The sequence below is a fragment of the Ranitomeya imitator genome, chromosome 6 (genome assembly GCF_032444005.1).
Source record: "Ranitomeya imitator isolate aRanImi1 chromosome 6, aRanImi1.pri, whole genome shotgun sequence".
NCBI classification, from domain to species: Eukaryota; Metazoa; Chordata; class Amphibia; order Anura; family Dendrobatidae; genus Ranitomeya; species Ranitomeya imitator.
Window position 1 is genome coordinate 26,126,701 of NC_091287.1, and position 26,215 is coordinate 26,152,915.

At 38.4% G+C, this 26,215-nt stretch overlaps 1 protein-coding gene across 1 annotated transcript in view; it reads right to left on the reverse strand.

Moving 5' to 3' along the window:
• The window catches only part of NXPH1 (neurexophilin 1), a 406,143-nt gene that overhangs the window by 317,431 nt on the left and 62,497 nt on the right, over positions 1–26,215 (reverse strand). The gene's annotated exons all lie outside the window — the stretch shown is intronic.

Consider the following 26,215-nt stretch of genomic DNA (forward strand, 5'->3'; position numbering starts at 1 on the left):
GGACACCCAACTCTCTGGCCAAGAGATGGAGATCCTCTTCCAATAAAGGGCTTCTCTGATCTATCCCCTAGAGAGATCATAACTTCCCAATTATTGGGATTCTGACAGCTGGAACCCTCAACGACTGCCAGAGAGGGAACTTTTATCCCTGTTTCAAAATGAAGGACAGGTCGGACACCCAACTCTCTGGCCAAGAGATGGAGATCCTCTTCCAATAAAGGGCTTCTCTGATCTATCCCCTAGAGAGATCATAACTTCCCAATTATTGGGATTCTGACAGCTGGAACCCTCAACGACTGCCAGAGAGGGAACTTTTATCCCTGTTTCAAAATGAAGGACAGGTCGGACACCCAACTCTCTGGCCAAGAGATGGAGATCCTCTTCCAATAAAGGGCTTCTCTGATCTATCCCCTGGAGAGATCATAACTTACCAATTATTGGTATTCTGACAGCTGGAACCTTCAACGACTGCCAGAGAGGGAACTTTTATCCCTGTTTCAAAATTAAGGACAGGTCGGACACTCAACTCTCTGGCCAAGAGATGGAGATCCTCTTCCAATAAAGGGCTTCTCTGATCTATCCCCTGGAGAGATCATAACTTACCAATTATTGGGATTCTGACGGCTGGAATAATCAACGACTGCCAGAGAGGGAACTTTTATCCCTGTTTCAAAATGAAGGACAGGTCGGACACCCAACTGCCCCTCCAATTCTTCTCTATTGGGCTGCCGGAAAAAGTCGAGGAAGTGCTCGGCAGTTCTATAAGGAATGATTGGTGCCAGTCCTATTGCTCGTATCCCCACTGATCGGATAGGTGATAACTCGTCTCCACCAGGTTTTGTAGACTAAAAATCCCCCATCTAAGCCTGCCCCCTCATCTGCGTAAAATAATCAGAAGAAATGAGGTGCAGAAGTAACAAACCCTCCATATGTCAGCTTTATAAAACGACTCAGAGCCTTTTTTTTTTCCCAGCTTAGTTAGTTATGAAGTGTAAAGTGTTTGACAGTCATTGTGGGATTTCTGCCAACTCGTTCTCTTCAATGTCAAAACAGAGGCAGCACATGTACGGAAAAGCGCCTAAAAGCGGGAGACTGCAAATACGTTTGGATAGCAGTTTTCATTGATGTGTTTTGTCTCGGCAAATCACTTTACCCTTGAGAGATACTTGAAAGACCCGCAATGACAGTTTGTATATGACCTGCGAAAACACCAAAAGGCTTTTCCTTTAAATTGCTGCCTGTGAATCAAAAAGCAATATGTTACTGAGCGTATTGACATGGAGAGGATGGAGAGGATGGCGGCGGGGACGTCTCCCCGCAAAGGGGGTTTGTGAAACACATTCTGGACTGTAATGCATCTTACTGAGAGGATTCGGCATAAGCTATGGAGAGATCCCAAAAAGTCATCTGCACGTGATTTGTCTTAACCCCTTGTTTTATCCTTCCCTCACCTTCCCAACCTTTAGCACCATGGATAAACTGTTGATACAGAACTGGTTGCTTCTTCCATTCCCTACATCAGCCATGCACCTATACATTTCTTAGTCATCCAGTTTCTGAGGCAATGCAAGAGTATCTGTTCAGATGCCAAAAAAATCCACTAGCGAAGGCCTAACCTAAATGGTCACTGTCATTTGCATACATCAATGGTAGACACAAGGACAAGAAATCTTGAAATATATCCCATTCCTCGGTGGAAATAATGGATGTGTCTTCTTTCTACCGTCCTAACTATCTTAACCAAAAATATGCTTCTTTCTCCACTTATGAGCCTCGTCATTATTTACTCTGAAAAACAGCTAAAATCAGTCTTGATCAAGTAAAAATGAGATACCAGCTCACTGAGGGAATCAGATTATAGTCTATAGCCTAATGAAGTTTATAGAAAAAGAAACCAGAGATACACATAGAGAAAGTGCTGCTATTTACTAGTAAGTGTTTTATATATACCAGTGATGGATTCACAGTTACACTGCTTAGTACTGCTGTGTAATATCCTTTATGCTGCAACTTCATAGAGAAGGAAAGCAAGATACTCATAGGGAGACTGCTGCTACATAATAGTGAGTGTTTTATCTATCCCAGCGATGGATTCCCAGTTACACTGCTTAGTACTGCTGTATAATGTCCGCTATGTTACAGCTTTATAGAGAAGGCAAGCAAAGATACTTATAGGGAGACTGCTGCTACATAATAGTAAGTGTTTTATTTATCCCAGTGATGGCTTCACACTTACACTGCTTAGTACTGCTGTATAATGTCCGCTATGTTGCAGCTTTATGGAGAAGGAAAGCAAAGATACTCATAGGGACAGTGCTGTTATTTAAAAGTAAGTGTTTTATCTATCCCAGCGATGGCTGCACAGTTACACTGCTTAGTACTGCTGTTTAATGTCCTTTATGCCACAGTTTTAAGGAGAAGGAAAGCAAAGATACTCAGAGGGACAGTGCTGTTATTTAAAAGTGTTTTATCTATCCCAGTGATGGATTCACAATTACACTGCTTAATACTGCTGCATAATGTATTTCATGCTGCAGATACTAGAGAATGCTTTAGTTTACCACCACAGAGCTGGATTAAGCTGCACTGCTCAGTATTGCTTTATAATTTGCTCCATGCTGTTGCTAATTTTATTTTATCTCACCCCAGAGCTGGATTCACATCCACACTGCTCAGGGCTGCAGTATAACTTGCTCCTTAGAGATGCTATTAGTAAGTATTTTAACTCAACTCAGTGCTGTTTTTATATCTACACAGCTCAGTAACGTTGAATAATGTGCTCAATACTGTTTCTAACAGTATTTTATCTCAGTGCTGGATTAACATCCACACAGCTCAGGACTGCAGTATAATGTACTCTATGCTGCTGATAAGTGTTTTATCTCACGACTGAGCTGGATTAACAGCCACCCTGCTTCGTACTATTTTATTATGTCCTCTATGCTGCTGCTGCTTCTGAACATGGTGTCCATAGTAACAGGAAGGCAGAAATCTGTTATGTCTGTATGTGCTGTGTATGAGAGATGCCATTTTTTCTCAACAAGATGTACCCTTTAACTTAATGCCTGTGCTGTTGATTATGAGATTTGCATCAGAATGGTAAACTCTGACTCTGACCCCCACAAACATAATAAGTACCAATTTTTGAATACAAAAATTTTGTGGTGTTAAAAAAGTGCCTTTATATTGGGCTTTATCACATAAGTTCTTCATACCTTAAAAAAAAAACTTTGAAAAAATATACTTTACAAATACAATTCATTTTTTAAAAATCCATCATATTTCTGTTTCAGTCTAATCAGTGGTCAGGCTACACAGGTAACCCTGAAATAAAAATGTATTGTATTTGAATAGTGAATATTTTTCTGAGATCTTTTACATAGGATGGATTTATTATCATGATAAAACCCATTTAAAGGAAATTTGTCAGCAAATTTTTGCTATGTAACCTGTGATCAGTGTGATGTAGGGGTAGAGACCCTGAATCCAGGGACGTATCACTTACTGGGCTGGCTGGTCTCATTTTTATAAAATCACTGTCTTCTCTGCTGTAGATCTAGCAGTGCTCTGTAACCCCACCCACACCACTGATTGGCAGCTTCCTGTGTACACTAACAGAGAGCGGCCAATCAGTGGCGAGGGAGAGGAGGAGGACTACATTCCACATGGCAACTAGTCCTGTAGTGAATCTTCTGCTGATAAAACACTGATTTTATTGAAACAACAACACATAGCCTGATAAGTGAAACATTGCTGGAATCAGGGTATCAGCTCCTACATCATAATAATCTTATATTACATAGAGGAAGAAAAACTAGCAGATTCCCTTTAAGTAATTCCCTTTGAATTTATGTGATATAAATAAATATTACGAAATTTAGAAATTTCATATAAAAACTCTGTCTACAGGACTGGCACCACCTGAGTCACGCATTGATTCGCATGACCATTTCGAGACAAATTCTGGATATAAAAATGGTATTGATCACAAGTATTTAATTTTTCACGGAATGTATGGGGAAAGAAATCTTTGCTTTCAGAAACTTTTACAGGAAAAGTAGAGAGAGATCTTGTCTGGGGCAATGAAATTAAAACTGACATATTTATGTCCTAATGGTGGTGGCAATCTCTAAAATTAAGGGAAAATATTTGATTTTTTGTAAAATTATGTCCAACAGGATATCTGGAGTGGTATTACTTCGTTCCGCTGGAGCAGATTATTAATGTGTACAGGATTACAATATATAGTACATGTACAGTTTCATGTTAATATTCTCTCTTTTAGCCTCGAAATTCTTACGCGTCGAGTTTACCATCCATGCAAAAATAATGGGAGAGGTCAGAGCAATATAGGAGGACCACCACGGAGAAGATGGATGCACATGGACTATCTCATGTGTGCGGCCCATTAATCATACCTAGCGAAGCACGTAGAACATACGGCCATGGCCAATGGACTGATCAGGTGGAAAAGCTTGCTGATTGATGGGAAAATGGTGAAGAGCTCAGGAAATTTTGGCCCAAAGAGAACGTAGAGAATAGTGATCTACGGAAAAGAGACCTAGTTGTGTATTCACAAGAGGAAAAACATGTTATGGAAGGATGGAAAGAGAAGGTAGTTCCAAAGAAAGCCCCCAAAAAGTGAACCTAGCTAGTGGTTACTCTCCTATTTAAGTGCTTGTATAGACTGTGAGGGGTAATGTGGGTGGCAATCAATCCAAGGGTTCAGTCTACTGTGCAATGCCTAGTTGACATTGGATCCAAGGTCCTGGTTCTTGGGATCAGTAGAGAGCACATTTGTCAATACCCAATGATTTGGTCTTAGCTTTAGGGTAGTAGGTGAGATAAGTATAGTTATATACAACACGTTTCAACCCCATAATGGGGTCTTCGTCAGGAAAAAGCGAAACATTATTAAACTAGGGAATCCTGGGCCAGCCAAGGGACATTACACAAAGGGCTCAACACGATCAAACAGAACACACCATGAGAGATCATTTGTGGATTTTCAGACCTTTGGAACTCATCGGAGGATATTTATTCAGCGAAATGCACAAGAATTGTGGAGTAATTTGTGCCACAAAAACAGTCATTTATGACCTGTACCATATTTATTACGTGTTTTAGACACTTTTTGCCTCTTGGCCAATAAAGAACAGTGTCCTCAATGGCGTGTTGTGGTCTATAGGGAAATAGGCCTGGCGTGATGTGCAAAACAACGCAACAAAAATGTGCCAGAAAAGTGGTGCGTATTTCAGCTACAAAGCAAGCCGACTAAAAAGTGGCATAAACATAGACTAAGCATAGTATAGTCCCCCTACATCAAGAACAACATTTTTCCGGCACTGGGTGAAATTCGTTGGGTCTGTACGTGGCGCATGACTAATTAAGCAAGGCGCAGAGTGGCCTGCGCCTCTGTGTGCAACTCATCAGAAATCTTACTCCAGTCAGGAACTAGAGTAATATTTGTGGCCTAAGATTGTGATGAGCTGGATTTGCCACATCCCGTAAAACATCCATGTCCCACCCCAACTCTGCCCACTTTGTCACAGCTGGGTAAAAAATGGCGTGAAAAGGCAAAAAGTGCCAACAGATTTGTTCAGCCTCACAAACAAATTGTTGCTTTTTACAACTGAATTCTGGCATAAAAACTTTGATAAATCGGGGACATAGTTGTAAAATTAGACAGATTTACCAAAATCCAAGAGCCACGGTGATAAATCTGGCCAATGTTACAACTGTTTACTCCTGGTTTGTAGATTTAGACAGTTGCATTTAGACCCACTCGAGGACTTTTGGTCCTCTGTTGGACTAGTCCAACTACAGAAAGATATATGGAAAATCACAGAGTTTTGTATTGTTTTTTTAACGAGTCCTGCAGATTTGGAAGAAGGCATAAATATCGGCAAAGCATAAGTTAATCTGAAATTCAGAAAGGTTAAATAGAAATTTCCACCCAGTTTCAAAACTGACCAACGGGAAAGGATCATCGTAAAAATAAAAGTGTTCCTTAAGTCTCTGAATGCCCACTGCTCCAACCCTACAGCCTGAACGAATGATAATGTCATGTCCGAAGAGTCACCAGACCACTAATACCACCGATTGGCCACTGTTTGGGTTGATGTCTCGTCCATCTGTCACTGCACCCTACTCAGTGACGTTAGCAGTAAAGTATCTATATGGTGAGAACTAGGGATGAGCGGACCCATGGAAGTTTGGGTTCTGGTTCCCGGATCCAAACTTTATTCCAAAAAATTGATTTGGGTATCAGAACTGTACCCGAATTTGAACCAGAACCCGAACTCCATTTCTCTCTCCTCCCGGACTTCCCCCAGAACTCTGAACATTGCAATGGACTTCTGGGAAAAGTCTAACTGTCCTGTACGATCCCCGAACTTTTAAGTTCGGGTTCCATCATCTCTACCTTTCAACTGTTTGGGGAGACCACCAAAGTGATAACACCAAAACTATAGGGATTCAGAGAAGTAAGTAACACTTTCACAATAATCACTCCCTCTGGCCAGAAAATGATTTAAATAAAACCTCTGTTACTAACAGAGGATTTTACGAAGTCTTACATTGTAACAAACCATCAGCTGTAAGTCAAATAAATGATGAGCAATTGGACATGTGATAAATGCTTGGAGTCCCATCGATAACTAGAATAGGATGGTGTATAACACAAGTTCTTTCATGCCCCACCCCTGAGGATCGGTGATAAGCAAAATACTGTATAGATTTTGCCTAGAGTGATCTTTAAAAGAGGTTGTGACTATTTTCAGTATAAGTCATTTCTATAGGGATAATAATACAAAATGGCACCAAAAAAATAACAAGAATGTACTGTTTGTAATAAGGAGAACATCAGGTGCCTGGATACTCGGGTTTCCTTTGTGAAAGTAAAACACATTAGACAGCTAGACTAGATTCCTTGAAATAACCATATAATTTTATGCCGTGCGGCTTGCGATTTGCTTTTTTTCTGTGAACACATCTTATCGTGTAATCAAAGGCAAACAAATGCAAATAGCCATACAATTCAATATGAAAACATGAAGAGCACGGCAAAACAAAGCGATGTAAAGAGCAGGTTTCCAGCGAGGACCTGATTACCAATTCTACTGATGTCACATCCGATTAATAATACATGAGTATTGTCAATCAATAGAGTTAAAAGGGCTCTATAAAGGAAGAGATGTGTTAAACAGAAATCCCTTCGAATTTACATGTATTCAAAATGCTGCTTTACAAGATAATAAGGGTCATTCATGAACGGTAAAAGGGCTGAACCGAAGGGAAAATGTTATTGGTGCATAATTGCATCTAGTTTTCCAGAAAATTCAGAGCATGCTCGCATTTGTAGAAATGCAAAAGATAAAAGGACCTGAAGAATTGACTTGTTGGATAGAGTAGTGGTTTATATGACCCTTTTTGCACCCAACTTTACACCAGTAGGTTTTCTTCATTACTCCAAGTCTGTGTCAGTATATGAATATGAATCTGTTTCTCAACTTGATTGGTCAACAAGCACCATGTGTTGGCGGCAATGACACGTTAGTGCCTAAGGCGCGACTATCATATCTGAGTGGGAGTGCGGCATATTATTTTTCAATTATGATGCATTTCAAGTGACTGGTGCAAACTAGGATTTTTAGCGAGTTGTTTAAGCACCAACTTATTGAGTTTCCTCCAGTGGTGTGGAAGCACACGTGGCTTATGACCCCTTGGGTTAAGTCTATGTTTCTCAATGTGACTCTGTTACACACCTGTCCCAAATCCAGGTTTTGCTCCCTTCACGCCAGTCCACTGAACTCTGTTGTGCTCCATGTCAAGCTTTGCAGGTGGCCCAGCATGCTCACATGTTATCGTCTGCCTGGGTCTACATAAGGCCCACCAAAACACACACCTATGTCTTGGTTTTAAGACTTTTAAGACTAATTCCTGTCTGCCTGCAGCATCAAATGCATCTGCCACCTGCTTCCTGGTCTCCAGTTAGCCTGCAGCTTCCAGTACCTCTGCTACCTGCTTACCGGTCCCCTGTCTGCCTGCAGCTTCCAGTACCTCTGCTACCTTCTTACCGGTCCCCTGTCTGCCTGCAGCTTCCAGTGTCTCTGCCACCTGCTTCCTGGTCTCCAGTTAGCCTGAAGCTTCCAGTAACTCTGCTACCTGCTTACCAGTCCCCTGCCTGCCTGCGGCTTCCAGTACCTCTACTACATGCTTCCTAGTCTCCAGTCTACCTGCGGTCTCAAGTGCTTCTACTACCCGTGTCCTGTGTGCCTCACTTGCCTGCTGCACCGACTCCCGGGGCCCGTGTGCCCACACAACCTTGGGCTTGGAGGATCCACCTCACCAGGTAAGCCAAACTAGACTCACACCTCTGATCTAGATACTTTCAATAATGGCTTTATAAATCAATCTGAAAATGTACTCTGTTGGCTGCAAAAGTAGGGCTGCTGAAGACAAGTTGTGGCATTTGGGCCACCAAGAACACTAAAATTAATTAACGTAGATCGTAAACTACTGGTGGCAGTCATAAAGTCAATTCTGCTGTCGAGCTTCCTATTATTCTTCTGTGCTTTTGAGAGGGATCCTGTGTTTGCATTGGTCAATTCCTGACCACAATATATTCCTGTCTCTTAAATGGCCAGCAGCTCCCAAGCTCATGCCTATCTACCCAGCTAACATAAGGAGTCTTCCTTCATCTTTTATTGCTTGCCCAATATAGTTCTAAAAAGACTATCTTCTAATGATCTGACTTGTTTCCTGACATCACTTCCCATGTTCTCTCTGCCCTGACCATCTTCTGACAAGCTATTGCTAAATGCAAACTAGTTTGTTGAGCCTAACCAGCATACTTCAGACCCCTGTATACAAGCTACAGGGTAATAACCAGAGATGAGTGAACCCGAACTGTAAAGATCGTACCGGACCCGGTGCTGAACTCCGAACATGGGTTTCTGCAGGAAGTCTGTTCTCCTTGAAGTCTGTTTTAGTATTCAGAGTTCCGGGAGAGAGACCCCTAGCCCTTACTACAACCATTTTACAGCACCAAATTACAAGTTCCCATTGGCTTCTATGGTTTTTGGGTTTGGGTTCTAGATCGAGTAGCATTCTGGCGCCCTAAACGAACATTGGACTAAAGTTCGGTCAAACTCGACAAAGCCGAACATCCACGGGTCCACTCATCCCTAGTAATAATTAGGGAGTCCCTTCCATTATACACTGCATAATTTATGATCCTTAGAGGGATCAGAGCGTTCAATATCAAACGAGTCATCTGTGAATAGTGAGGGCTTTAATTTCTCTGACTATGAAACGGATAATTATTCCGGATATTCTACATCAAGTGAGGCTCCCTGTGAGTCATCTAAATTGCCTAAAAAGCGCAGCTTTAAAAACTCTTCCCCTGCTTTATTAACATTGGAAGGGATCCCAGCATCTGATGACTATCCAACTGAGGGTTTTATGGTGTATCTCCTCAAATCATTTTTGACCACTATGAATATTTGTGGTAAAGATGTCATCCCTGATCCTAAACAATCATTTAATTCAAAGGCTTCCCAAGCTTTTATAAAAAAGCTTTTCCAAGAGATAATAAAATCTGTAAACTCTGTCACTGAGTCAATCCCCCCTAGCATAGCTACTGGAACTTCACTTGCTCAAGAATCATTTGCATATAAAAACAAACTTGAAAAAAACGAACAAAACTTATTTCAAGCAATCTCTAAGCCTTCAGAATTATTGGAGGGGATTCAGAAAAAAATGGATCTTCTAAAGGCCAATTTAAACAACTTTGAGGATTTTAGAAGGAAGAATAACGTTAAGATCAGGGGTATACCAGATTCAATTCAGGCTTCCCAGTTGGAGAGTTATGTATCATCAATGATCTCTAACTTATTTCCTAACTCTACCGAAGGCCCTCTGATAGAAAAGGTTGTCAGAATACGCAGACCACCCACGCTTCCCAGGGATTTATCATGTGACGTCATTGTTACTTTTTACCCAAATTGGGTCAGGAACGCGCTCTTAGGTATCTCAAAAAATCCGAGATTTCTCTCTTCCCCTTACAAGCAACTGGTTTTTTATAAGGATTTGTCTAAAGTCACTCTCCAAAACAGGAGAGTTTTTTCGCATACCACAAGAGAACTACTGCGTGCAGGCCTCTCTTACTCCTGGACAAGATCATCAACCCTCCGGGTGAGACTTCCATCAGGTTTATTTCATGTTGCCTCTCCGGACGAGGGTATTGAATTTTTAAAACGCATTGGAATCAACTCCTCTGAAGCCACATCCAGTTCCCTACCAACAACTTGAAGGGTAACTGTTCTGGTTGAACAATCTACAAAAATCTGTTATTTGACTAGCTGTAACAACTTAATTCCACTTTAAAAGTTTTTCTAACATTTTTTTTCGTTACTTGATTGTTTCTTGGATCAAAACCGAACTTTCCTCCACTAGGTCTTAGGGGTGCCATGTGCACTCTGGGACTTGGGCAGGCATTATTTCACACATTATGCGACCTTTAATCTACTTTTATCTCACAGGCTATAAAAAACGTGTATACTAATATTACTGAGCATCATATAATATTGACTTTTCAGCGACGTTATCTGATATTCCACTTATTGTGTTTATAAGTAGGCATCATATTCATACAGTATATCTCTATACTTAGGCTACTTTGAATCCGACATGTATATGGTTGTTTTCTCTTTTAGGCCCAGCTATTAAGCAACATTTTTCTTTACTGTAAATGCTTATTATTATTCTACTTCATCGCACAGGCTACTTTAATTCTGACTTGTATACTTTTGTCTATTCTCTTGGGCCTAGTTATTAAGCAACATTTTTCTTTACTGCTAATGCTTATTTTTACTATACTGCATCGCAAGACTAATTTAATTTTCGTCCCTTTGTTAGTGACATATATATGTAGTATATTTAAGCTACCAATTTATGGTCTGTTTTCTAATGCCTGATATTTCATTCCCCATTTCACTTGGGGATTCCTTTCCTTTTCCCTACCCTATGTTTATTTCCTTCCCCTTTCTCTCATTTCTACCTGTTTAAAATTGAAAATACCAATAAAAACGTTTGAAAAACACTGCATAATTTATAACCAAGTCAAATCTCTTGGAATCCAAGGTGTCAACAATTCTCAGGTAACTTCTTTATTGCTGAAGGCTATTTTTTTTTTTGCATCCTTTAAAGGATAATGAGATTTAAACTAAAACGTTTTACAAAAATCTGGAAAACTATTTGAAAAGTTATATAAAGTCTCAAATCCAGGAAACGTTGTCTTGTTTGCTTCTACACCTGGAAGAAGTTTTACTTACGAGGATGGCTCCTTATTGATCCCCACCTGTACGGTGTTCATTTTAGGACATGGTCACAAATCAAAGTCAAACATCAGAAATACTCTGTCTGATACCTGAGTCTGATACCTGAGTCTGATACCTGACTCTGATACCTGAGTCTGATACATGAAATTAGTAAAATTAGCTAAAATTAGTACCTGGGGATCACTTGAGCTTGTGGTGCAATGGTAAGGTCGACGGCTGTAGTCTCTAGACGCCGGATCCGTTTTTTTCCCACCGGATCCGTTTTTCTTCTGCCGGATCCATTTTTTTTTTGCATCGGATCCGGGGTTTTTTACGCTGGATCCGTTTTTTTCTGCCGGATCCGTTTTTTCCGCCATATCCGTTTTTTTCTGCCGGATCCGTTTATTTTACGCCGGATCCGTTTTTTTTACGCCGAATCCGTTGTTTTTTCACCGGATCCGTTTTTTTTCTGCCAGATCCGGCTTTTTTCACCAGAACCGTTTTTTTTTCTGCCGGATCCATTTTTTTTACGCCGGATTCGTTTTTTTTTTTATGCCGATTCCGTTTTTTTTCGCCATATCTGTTTTTTTCTGCCGGATTTATTTTTTTTGCCGTATCCGTTTTTTTACGCCAGATCCGTTTTTTTTCACCAGATCCGGTTTTTTTTGCCATATCCGTTTTTTTCTGCTGGATCTGTTTTTTTTACGCCAGATCCGGTTTTTTTTACGCCAATTCAGTTTTTTTCGTCATATCCGTTTTTTTCGGCCGGATCCATTTTTTTCGCCATATCCGTTTTTTTTACGCCAGATCCATTTTTTTACGCCAATTCCATTTTTTTACGCCGGATGCGTTTTTTTCCACAGAAGAAAAATGGATCTGGCGGGAAAAAAACGGATCCGGTGAAGAAAAATGGATCCGGCGTAAAAAAAATGAATCCAGCGTAAAAAAAACGGATCCGGCAGAAAAAACGGATCCGGCGTAAAAAAAAAAGGATCTGGTGTAAAAAAAACAAATCCGGCCTAAAAAAACGGATCCGGCGTAAAAAATTGGATCCGGCAAAAAAAACCGTATCTGGCAGAAAAAATGGATCTGGCGAAAAAAAAATGGATCCGGTGTAAAAAAAAAACGGATACGGCGAAAAAAAACGGATCCGGCAGAAAAAAAACGGATATGGCGAAAAAAAACAGAATCGGGGTAAAAAAAAACGGATATGGCGAAAAAAGCCGGATCCGGCAAAAAAAAAAACTGATCCGGCGTAAAATAAATGGATCCGGCGAAAAAAACGGATCCGGCAGAAAAAACGGATACGGCGTAAAAAAACGGATCCGGCGTAAAAAAAACGGATCCAGCGAAAAAAATGGATCCGGCAGAAAAAAATGGATCCGACGTAAAAAAAAAATGGATTCGGCAGAAGAAAAACGGAGACGGCGTAAAAAAAATGGATCCGGCAGAAGAAAAACGGATCCGTCAGCCTTACCATTGCACCACAAGCTCAAGTGATCCCAGGTACTAATTTTAGCTAATTTTACTAATTTCATGTATCAGAGTCAGGTATCAGAGTCAGGTATCAGAGTCAGGTATCAGAGTCAGGTATCAGACAGAGTATTTCTGATGTTTGACTTTGATTTGTGACCATGTCCTAAAATGAACACTGTACACCTGAGACAAGTTCGGCGTGGTATATAAATGATTTGTACCCCACACTGGATTCTGCCTCAAGAATTGTTGTGTCACAATGTATCCACGTGACCTTTCATCTAACTGGGCTAGCTAGTCCATCGCTGTGGAAGCTTTGATATGTGAGAAATAAAAAGTGACAAAACCTGTTCAAGAAAGATGTAAAAAAAAAACATTCTGCATCTTGTTTTTTTTTTTAATCATATCACTTGACGCTGGCAGCGCAGCGGTTTGACATCCTAACATTCTGATTTCACACCAAAGATGACAAAGCAGAGCAGAACAAGACACCCGAGGTGTCGTCCTTTGTATCTCGTCCTTTGTATTCCATTTTCCTCTAAACACAATGTGACGCTCCACGAATATCTAGCTGAACAGCTCTCGGTAAAGGCTCTTCTGTAGTTATAAACCTTGGATGCCCTTTATTAAATCCTAAATTGCCATTGACTTCAGACGCAGTCTATAAAATGTATTGAACATTCCTTTGTTGCTCCTACTAAAACGATGGCAGATGACATCACCAATGGTTTTATAGACACGTATGGGATAAGTAGTTGCCAACAGAGTAAAAAAAAAAAAAAAAACACGATTCTTTTCTTTATACCTGGTCATCTCGTGACACTCATCTTAGGCTATGCTGAGCCAAAAGGAAAGGAACGGAAGCCATATGGTGCATAAATAACTCCCGACAGAGCATCCCAAAATCATATTTTTTTTCAAAACTGTTTCTCATATACAGTACAGACCAAAAGTTTGGACACACCTTCTCATTTAAACATTTTTCTGCATTTTCATGACTATGAAAATTGTACATTCTCACTGAAGGCATCAAAACTATGAATTAACACATGTGGGATTATATACTTAGCAAAAAAGTGTGAAACAACTGAAATTATGTCTTATATTCTAAGTTCTTCAAAGTACCCACCTTTTGCTTTGATGACTGTTTTGCACACTCTTGGCATTCTCTTGATGAGCTTCAAGAGGTAGTCACCGGAAATGGTCTTCCAACAATCTTGAAGGAGTTCCCAGAGATGCTTAGCACTTGTTGGCCCTTTTGCCTTCACTCTGCGGTCCAGCTCACCCCAAACCGTCTCGATTGGGTTCAGGTCTGGTGACTGTGGAGGCCAGGTCATCTGGCGTAGCCCCCCATCACTCTCCTTCTTGGGCAAATAGCCCTTACACAGCCTGGAGGTGTGTTTGGGGTCATTGTCCTGTTGAAAAATAAATGATGGTCCAACTAAACACAAACCGGATGGAATAGCATGCCGCTGCAAGATGCTGTGGAGGCCATGCTGGTTCAGTATGCCTTCAATTTTGAATAAATCCCCAACAGTGTCACCAGCAAAGCCCCCACACCATCACACCTCCTCCTCCATGCTTCACGGTGGGGACCAGGCATGTAGAGTCCATCCGTTCACCATTTCTGCGTCGCACAAAGACACGGTGGTTGGAACCAAAGATCTCAAATTTGGACTCATCAGACCAAAGCACAGATTTCCACTGGTCTAATGCCCATTCCTTGTGTTCTTTAGCCCAAACAAGTCTCTTCTGCTTGCTGCCTGTCCTTAGCAGTGGTTTCCTAGCAGCTATTTTACCATGAAGGCCTGCTGCACAAAGTCTCCTCTTAACAGTTGTTGTAGAGATGTGTCTGCTGCTAGAACTGTGTGGTATTGACCTGGTCTCTAATCTGAGCTGCTGTTAACCTGCGATTTCTGAGGCTGGTGACTCGGATAAACTTATCCTCAGAAGCAGAGGTGACTCTTGGTCTTCCTTTCCTGGGGTGGTCCTCATGCCAGCCAGTTTCTTTGTAGCACTTGATGGTTTTTGACACTTCACTTGGGGACACTTTCAAAGTTTTCCCAATTTTTTGGTCTGACTGACCTTCATTTCTTAAAGTAATGATGGCCACTCGTTTTTCTTTACTTAGCTGCTTTTTTCTTGCCATAATACAAATTCTAACAGTCTATTCAGTAGGACTATCAGCTGTGTATCCACCAGACTTCTGCTCAACACAACTGATGGTCCCAACCCCATTTATAAGGCAAGAAATCCCACTTATTAAACCTGACAGGGCACACCTGTGAAGTGAAAACCATTCCCGGTGACTACCTCTTGAAGCTCATCAAGAGAATGCCAAGAGTGTGCAAAGCAGTCATCAAAGCAAAAGGTGGCTACTTTGAAGAACCTAGAATATAAGACATCATTTCAGTTGTTTCACACTTTTTTGTTAAGTACATAATTCCAGTGATTTTCTGAATACTACACTACATAGCTGTGTAAGTGATACATCACTTACTGCCATTAAATTATGCTGCTCTCAGATTAGCTATCAAATATCTGATGATAGATTCCCTTTAAAGGAGACCCAGTAGTGAATGTGGCTTCATATTTCCACATACTGTCATTGTAGAGACATTGCGTCCAAAGAAACATTTTTGTATTTGATACTCTAGACCAGTATTCTACAACCAGTCCATTGGCATGTGGCTCCACGGCTGTTGTCGACTGACTTCTAGTGATACAATGGAAGACATAGAAATTACATACTTTGTAAAGTAATCAAAATCAAAGCACCAATATTAACACAGACTTAAAGTCGGCCTTACTACTGACTCATGATATAAAAAAAAGTGCTCTAGAATATCTGTAAATTCAAATTGTCAATTTTCTACAATGTGGCCATCCGATACCAAACAACCAATAGGATTAAGACAAGAAATATAGGACTGAGAACAACTTTGTTTTTTTTCCTTTACCAACATTAACAAGAAATTTCTTGCACTGATCCTCAAGAGCCCTCTTGGGGGGGAGCTCATCAGGAGGATGTTTTCATTCTCTGGACCTTGTATGGTAATTAGTAGAAGTTGTCCAAGTTTTTTTAAAAAAATATGGTTGCAGATTATGAGTCTAAATAACAAAAAACAACTTTTAAAACAATTGAATCTCAGGCGCCAATGCTCCAGTGGAGTCCCAACAATACCAACACACGACCATCCACCTAATCACTGGCCAGTAAAATGATGCCAGTATGAGAAGCAATGTTCAAGAAGAACGTAGAGAAGAATGGCTGAGACTGGGACGGTCTACTGCCACACCTGTTATTCTCCATCAGAAAAATCCCACAAAACGCTAATGGTTTTTCCTCATTTGAACTGTTGTATGGCCGACACCCCGATGGACTCCTGGATATAGTGAAGGAGACCTGGGAAGCAAAGTCTACAACCTGCAGGAGGTGATGACCATTATGAAAGAGCACCTCCTCAAAGCACAAGAAGCACAGTCGAGGGTGTACAATAGATCGGCGAGGGGGAGACATTTCAACCCTGGTAATTGGGTTCTGGTGCTGGCACCTACAGTGGAGAGAAAATGTCTAGCCAAGTGGCAGGGCCCCTATGAAATGATCTCCAAAAGCTGAGACGGTTTTCCAGGAACTGAAGCTAGCCTTGTGAAAACAGCCACTGTTGGTGGAATCAGACTTCTCTAAGGAGATTGTGGTCCAGATGGACACGTCAGATATCGGCCTAGGTGCTGTCTTGTCTACGGAAGTGAAAAGGGAAGAGCACCCCATAACATACCAAAGTTGGAAGCTGTCTTCCTGCAAGAAGAGTTACTCCATAGTGGAGAACGAATGTTTGGCCATCAAGTATCATTAGTGACTCTTAGTTACTACCTCTTAGGCAGGAAGTTCAGGTCAGTGTCAGACCTTGCCCTGCTGAGGTGGATTCAGAAGGGGAACAGGTATCAGGTGGTTCCTAGTAATCCAAGATTTTAGCATAGACCCACTGAAACTACTTAACAATGCTGACGCTCTGTCGAGGGCCCATCATTTGATGATGGAAGATGCTTATCCCCCCCCCCCGATTTTGAGCATGGGGGGAGTATGTAAGATGGCCACCGGACAGGTTTTCGAGAGGAGATAAGTATCATTGAGGTTGGTAGCCTCGGTAATGTTAGCCCAGAAAAGCAGGCTCCAGCACATGTAGTGCTGAGAGAGTTAATAGGGCATGTCAAGGTCGGGTTTTTGAGCAGTAGGAGGGATGGGTGGGACTTCCTGCACATATTTCCCCACCCTGGGGCATGGTATGGCAGATTAAGAAGAAGACCATTTTTTTTATTCCGGGTCTGTGAGTAGAGGTGTGCAGACCTCCAGTGTTGTTTGTCTTTGCTAAGGACTAAAGAGCTGGACATTAACCCAAGCGGGAGAACCCGCACTACTGTATGGACAATTTACTTTATGTTTTCACTTTCTACTGGAAAACGATGTATTTGTTTTATTATCCTGAGCGGTTTATGAAGTTTTAATAAACCAGCCTGGACCTTTTACTGAAACCTCATCCCGTGACTACCTGAAAACGCAACTGAGTGAGTAGAAATCCTACAGAGAATTTAGTATTTCATTAATTGCTTTTAGGTTCAAATTCCATTTTAATATCAGTTTCTTTAATTGACTTTCTGTGTATGTATATGTTTTTTTCATCTAGAAAAGCATAATAAGAAAACAACACTATTAAGACACGAGTTCATAGAATGAATACTACAACACTGGCAATGTGTTAAAGAACATTGTCAAAATGGTGACAAAAATGTTTTTCTCTCCATTTACATTGGGACTATTAAACTTGATGCAATGTCATGGCTCTGGAGAAAGTTTCTTGGTTCATCTCTAATTATTTTAAAAAGAAAACTTTTAATTAGATGCAGGATGGAATGTAGTGAGAAGACAATCACCTTGACTGTTTGTGTAAATTGAGCAGGCAGAAGGCTCCAGGAAAATACATCTTCTATGGGATCTTAGCCAAAAAACTGATACAATTACTTTAATGTTATTTTAAATGTGGGCAGAAGTCAAAGTCGGTTAATGTTGTCCTGTTTCTTTTAAACTCACCTATAAAATAGAATCTCGTCCTTTCATGAAGAAATAGGTTTTCACAGGAAAAAGGTTCACTTGTGACTACTTACTGGTGATGACCAATGCTTTATGTGATTATCAAATGCATTGGGAGTGACAAATGTATAACTACTATAATACTGCTCCTATATACAAGAATATAACTACTATAATACTGCTCCTATATACAAGAATATAACTACTATAATACTGCCCCTATGTACAAGAATATAACTACTATAATACTGCTCCTATGTACAAGAATATAACTACTATAATACTGCTCCTATGTACAAGAATATAACTACTATAATACTGCTCCTCTGTACAAGAATATAACCACTATAATACTGCTCCTATGTACAAGAATATAACTACTATAATACTGCCCCCTATGTACAAGAATATAACTACTATAATACTGCTCCTATGTACAAGAATATAGCTACTATAATACTGTTCCTGTGTAACAGAATATAACTATTATAATACTGCCCCCATGTACAAGAATATAACTACTATAATACTGCTCCTATGTACAAGAATATAACTACTATAATACTGTCCCCTATGTACAAGAATATAACTACTATAATACTGCTCCTATATGCAAGAATATAGCTACTATAATACTGTTCCTGTGTACCAGAATATAACTAATATAATACTGCCCCCTATGTACAAAAATATAACTACTATAATACTGCTCCCTATGTACAAGAATATAACTACTAAACTACTGCTCCTATATACAAGAATATAGCTACTATAGTACTGTTCCTGTGTACCAGAATATAACTATTATAATACTGCCCTCTATGTACAAGAATATAACTACTATAATACTGCCCCCTATATACAAGAATATAGCTACTATAATACTGTTCCTGTGTACCAGAATATAACTATTATAATACTGCCCCCTATGTACAAGAATATAACTACTATAATACTGCTCCTATGTACAAGAATATAACTAATATAATACTGCCCACTGTGTACATGGATATAACTACTATAATACTGCTCCTATGTACAAGAATATAACTACTATAATACTGCTCCTATGTACAAGAATATAACTACTGTAATACTGCTCCTATGTACAAGAATATAACTACTATAATACTGCCCCTATGTACCAGAATATAACTAATATAATACTGCTCCCTATGTACAAGAATATAACTACTATAATACTGCCCCTATGTACAAGAATAAAATTAATATAATACTGCCCACTGTGTACAAGGATATAACTACTATAATACTGCATCTATGTACAAGAATATAACTACTATAATACTGCTCCTATGTACAAGAATATAACTGCTATAATACTGCCCCTATGTACAAGATCCTATGTACAAGAATATAACTACTATAATACTGCTCCTATGTATAAGAATATAACTACTACAATACTGCTCCTATGTACAAGAATATAACTACTATAATACTGCTCCTATGTACAAGAATATAACTACTATAATACTGCCCACTATGTACAAGAAAATAACTACTATAATACTGCTCCTATGTACAAGAATATAACTACTATAATACTGCTCCTATGTACAAGAATATAACTACTATAATACTGACCCCTATGTACCAGAATATACCTACTATAATACTGCCCACTATGTACAAGAATATAACTACTATAATACTGCCTCTATGCACAAGAATATATCTACTATAATACTGCTCCTATGTACAAGAATATAACTACTATAATACTGCCCCCTATGTACCAGAATATACCTACTATAATACTGCCCACTATGTACAAGAATATAACTACTATAATACTGCCTCTATGCACAAGAATATATCTACTATAATACTGCTCCTATGTACAAGAATATAACTACTATAATACTGCCCCTATATACAAGAATATAACTACTATAATACTGCCCCTATGGACAAGAATATAACTACTATAATACTGCTCCTATGCACAAGAATATAACTACTATAATACTGCTCCTATGTACAAGAATATAACTACTATAATACTGCTCCTATGTACAAGAATATAACTACTATAATACTGCTCCTATGTACAAGAATATAACTACTATAATACTGCTCCTATGTACAAGAATATAACTACTATAATACTGCTCCTATGTACAAGAATTTAACTACTATAATACTGCTCCTATGTACAAGAATATAACTACTATAATACTGCTCCTATGTACAAGAATATAACTGCTATAATACTGCCCCTATGTACAAGATCCTATGTACAAGAATATAACTACTATAATACTGCTCCTATGTATAAGAATATAACTACTACAATACTGCTCCTATGTACAAGAATATAACTACTATAATACTGCTCCTATGTACAAGAATATAACTACTATAATACTGCCCACTATGTACAAGAAAATAACTACTATAATACTGCTCCTATGTACAAGAATATAACTACTATAATACTGCTCCTATGTACAAGAATATAACTACTATAATACTGACCCCTATGTACCAGAATATACCTACTATAATACTGCCCACTATGTACAAGAATATAACTACTATAATACTGCCTCTATGCACAAGAATATAACTACTATAACACTGCTCCTATGTACAAGAATATAACTACTATAATACTGCCCCCTATGTACCAGAATATACCTACTATAATACTGCCCACTATGTACAAGAATATAACTACTATAATACTGCCTCTATGCACAAGAATATATCTACTATAATACTGCTCCTATGTACAAGAATATAACTACTATAATACTGCCCCTATATACAAGAATATAACTACTATAATACTGCCCCTATGGACAAGAATATAACTACTATAATACTGCTCCTATGCACAAGAATATAACTACTATAATACTGCTCCTATGTACAAGAATATAACTACTATAATACTGCTCCTATGTACAAGAATATAACTACTATAATACTGCTCCTATGTACAAGAATATAACTACTATAATACTGCTCCTATGTACAAGAATATAACTACTATAATACTGCTCCTATGTACAAGAATTTAACTACTATAATACTGCTCCTATGTACAAGAATATAACTACTATAATACTGCTTCTATGTACAAGAATATAACTACTATAATACTGCCCCTATGTACAAGAATATAACTACTATAATACTGCCCCTATGTACAAGATCCTATGTACAAGAATAGAACTAATATAATACTGCTAATATGTGCAAGAATATAAATACTATAATACTGCTCCTATGTACAAGAATATAACTACCATAATACTGCCCCTATGTACAAGAATATAACTACTATAATACGGCCCATATGTACAAGAATATAACTACTATAATACTGCTCCTATGTACAAGAATATAACTACTATAATACTGCCCCTATGTACAAGAATATAACTACTATAATACTGCCCCTATGTACAAGATCCTATGTACAAGAATAGAACTACTATAATACTGCTAATATGTGCAAGAATATAAATACTATAATACTGCTCCTATGTACAAGAATATAACTACTATAATACTGCCCCTATGTACAAGAATATAACTACTATAATACTGCCCATATGTACAAGAATATAACTACTATAATACTGCTCCTATGTACAAGAATATAACTACTATAATACTGCCCCTATGTACAAGATCTTATGTACAAGAATAGAACTACTATAATACTGCTAATATGTGCAAGAATATAAATACTATAATACTGCTCCTATGTACAAGAATATAACTACTATAATACTGCCCCTATGTACAAGAATATAACTACTATAATACTGCCCATATGTACAAGAATATAAATACTATAATACTGCTCCTATGTACAAGAATATAACTACTATAATACTGCCCCTATGTACGAGAATATAACTACTATAATACTGCCCATATGTACAAGAATATAACTACTATAATACTGCCTCATGTACAAGAATATAACTACTATAATACTGCCTCCTATGTACCTGGAATATAACTACTATAATACTGCTCCCTATGTACAAGAATATAACTACTATAATACTGCTCCTATATACAAGAATATAACTACTATAATACTGCTCCTATGTACAAGAATATAACTACTATAATACTGCCCCTATGTACAAGAATATAACTACTATAATACTGCTCCTATGTACAAGAATATAACTACTATAATACTGCCCCTATGTACAAGAATATAACTACTATAATACTGCCCACTGTGTACATGGATATAACTACTATAATACTGCACCTATGTACAAGAACATAACTACTATAATACTGCTCCTATGTACAAGAATATAACTACTATAATACTGCCCCTATGTACAAGATCCTATGTACAAGAATATGACTACTATAATGCTGCTCCTATGTACAAGAATATAACTACTATAATACTGCCCATATATACAAGAATATAACTACTATAATACTGCCCCTATGTACAAGAATATAACTACTATAATACTGCTCCTATGTACAAAAATATATATACTTTAATACTGCCCCTATATACAAGTATAAAACTAATATTATACTGCCCACTGTGTACAAGGGTATAACTACTATAATACTGCACCTATGTACAAGAATATAACTACTATAATAGTGCTCCTATGTACAAGAATATAACTACTATAATACTGCCCATATATACAAGAATATAACTAATATAATACTGCCCCCTATGTACCAGAATATAACTAATATAATACTGCCCACTATGTACAAGAATATAACTACTATAATACTGCCCATATATACAAGAATATAACTACTATAATACTGCCCCTATGTACAAGAATATAACTACTATAATACTGCTCCTATGTACAAAAATATATATACTATAATACTGCCCCTATGTACAAGTATAAAACTAATATTATACTGCCCACTGTGTACAAGGGTATAACTACTATAATACTGCACCTATGTACAAGAATATAACTACTATAATAGTGCTCCTATGTACAAGAATATAACTACTGTAATACTGCTCCTATGTACAAGAATATAACTACTATAATACTGCCCCCTATGTACCAGAATATAACTAATATAATACTACTCCCTATGTACAAGAATATAACTACTATAATACTGCCCCTATGTACAAGAATAAAATGAATATAATACTGCCCACTGTGTACAAGGATATAACTACTATAATACTGCACCTATGTACCAGAATATAACTACTATAATACTGCTCCTATGTACAAGAATATAACTACTATAATACTGCTCCTATGTACAAGAATATAACTACTATAATACTGCCCCTATGTACAAGATCCTATGTACAAGAATATAACTACTATAATACTGCTCCTATGTATAAGAATATAACTACTACAATACTGCTCCTATGTACAAGAATATAACTACTATAATACTGCCCACTTTGTACAAGAATATAACTACTATAATACTGCTCCTATGTACAAGAATATAACTACTATAATACTGCTCCTATATACAAGAATATAACTACTATAATAGTGCTCCTATGTACAAGAATATAACTACTATAATACTGCTCCTATGTACAAGAATATAACTACTATAATACTGCCGCCTATGTACCAGAATATAGCTACTATAATACTGCCCACTATGTACAAGAATATAACTACTATAATACTGCCTCTATGCACAAGAATATATCTACTATAATACTGCTCCTATGTACAAGAATATAACTACTATAATACTGCTCCTATGTACAAGAATATAACTACTATAATACTGCCCCTATATACAAGAATATAACTACTATAATACTGCTCCTATGTACAAGAATATAACTACTATAATACTGCCCCTATGCACAAGAATATAACTACTATAATACTGCTCCTATGTACAAGAATATAACTACTATAATACTGCTCCTATGTACAAGAATATAACTACTATAATACTGCTCCTATGTACAAGAATATAACTACTATAATACTGCTCCTATGTACAAGAATATAACTACTATAATACTGCCCCTATGTACAAGAATATAACTACTATAATACTGCCCCTATGTACAAGAATATAACTACTATAATACTGCTCCTATGTACAAGAATATAACTACTATAATACTGCTCCTATGTACAAGAATATAACTACTATAATACTGCCCCTATGAATAAGGATATAACTACTATAATACTGCCCCTATGAATAAGGATATAACTACTATAATACCGCCCCTATGTACAAGAATATAACTACTATAATACTGCCCCTATGAATAAGAATATAACTACTATAATACTGCTCCTATGTACAAGAATATAACTACTATAATACTGCTCCTATGTACAAGAATATAACTACTATAATACTGCCCCTATGTACAAGAATATAACTACTATAATACTGCTCCCTATGTACAAGAATATAACTACTATAATACTGCTCCTATGTACAAGAATATAACTACTATAATACTGCCCCTATGTACAAGAATATAACTACCATAATACTATCCCTATGAATGGTGAGGTTTTCCCAGTATTTCTATGCTGTATGGTCATGCAATTGACAGTGGAGCATTTCACAATGGATATTGAGTTTTACACAAGGAGCTCTTGTGCTTTATGATGTGGTCCCCAATTAAAAAGAGCAGTTTATCGTCACAGTAAATATTATAGAAGAAGAAGACAATGAATCTTAATAGGATTTACCCTTAAGTAATGGAGCCAGTATACAGCACATAGTCAAGTCAAGGTCAATGGTAAGGCCAAGCTGAGCCATGCTGAAGTCAGTAAATATCCGTGTCTCATTGGAGGCAGCAGGAACGATCAGGCCATAAATTAGTCCCGACTATGGTAAAAACTGCTACAGATGCTAGAAGTGAGAGGACAGTAAATAACAGGGGTCATACATCCATAGCATCCACTGTAACATATGTTCTTGCAGGCAGCACCCATTACATTTATCACATGGGGAGGGAGATTGTGTGACATTTGCTCTATGTCTTGTATGTAAATACCTTCTTTATAGGGAGAGGGGACAACTGATAATACCTGCAGGGCTTAGTGCAAAATGTCATCTACAGAGATAAATTAGGGTTGTGTATTGCCAACTGGTATGACCCATGCCCACATCATAAGTGGCATCATCATGAATTCATAGTCTTGCCTGTAGCATAGGCTGAAATCTAGGCTGATGTATGTGGGGTTCTTCAATCAAGGACAGCTGCCCTTTCTGGGATCACTATGGCTTGGAAAGATATAGAAAAAGGGGTAATTACAGCTAACTGCCACACTGGGAAATGGAAGACCACCCATGGGGTTATTAAATACCCAGCAGTCGCCAATATCTGTGGATAATAGAGAAGGCAGCACCAAGGCTGGAAATTTTGGGGGTTGGGCTTTTCTGTGGACTAATTTGAAACATTTCAGAACATGGTCCAAATGGGGTCTTAGATTGATCCACTTGCCACCAGGATCCCATTCAGAAAACCAGTGGTAAACCTATGGGAGGGGGGTCTTTGCTGAAAATCGGGAATGTTTCAGGCATGGGGCCGATGCCAACCTCAGGCACTCCCAGAAACAAATATGGCCTCAAAACCAGAGGGCCTTGAGTCATGGAGTTCCAAGATGACTGTAAGGCATCATAAGTGGTAGAGAAGGAGGTCACCAAGTCTTAAAGGATGACCAAGCCATCAGAACCCCCTGGGGTCAGAAACCTTAAAGGGTCTCCTACCGAACCATGTGGTTGAATGCAATAGTGCTGGCTGCCCTCCTTCCGTGGTTCCCTGGCTTTCATTCCTTTCAAGGAATGTTGTTCAATTTTTACAGTTTTGGGGATTTGTTGGGTGTCCCAGTGGTCAAACCCCTCAATTAACAAGTTATCTCCTAAACTATCCTAACTTGGCACAACCCCTTCAAATGCGCTGATTTATATTTTGACATATACTACACTCTACAGAATACAGGACGACCGGCTATGATGAATGCGATTTCGGCGCAGCTGCTTCTCCACTTTACCCGGATCGCTCTAGCTCAGTGTTCTCCAACCTATGGCAAAACAATCTTAACCTGTTGGAAGAATACAGGCCCCTGCATTTCCTAAAGCAAAAGCAGAAGGTCAGGGTCAGCAGTCATTTTATTATCACCAGAAGAATTGCAATGAATAATATCCCTATTATGGAATCGGTAACATCTGAAAATAGGTGATGGTGGTGGCATCTCCTCCTACTTCCTCCTCTCTCCCTGCACAGCCACCATTGCTCATTACTCAGGACATGCTCACTAGGAGACAATCAGTCATATTCTGATAGGGTGACTTAAAAAAAAGGACA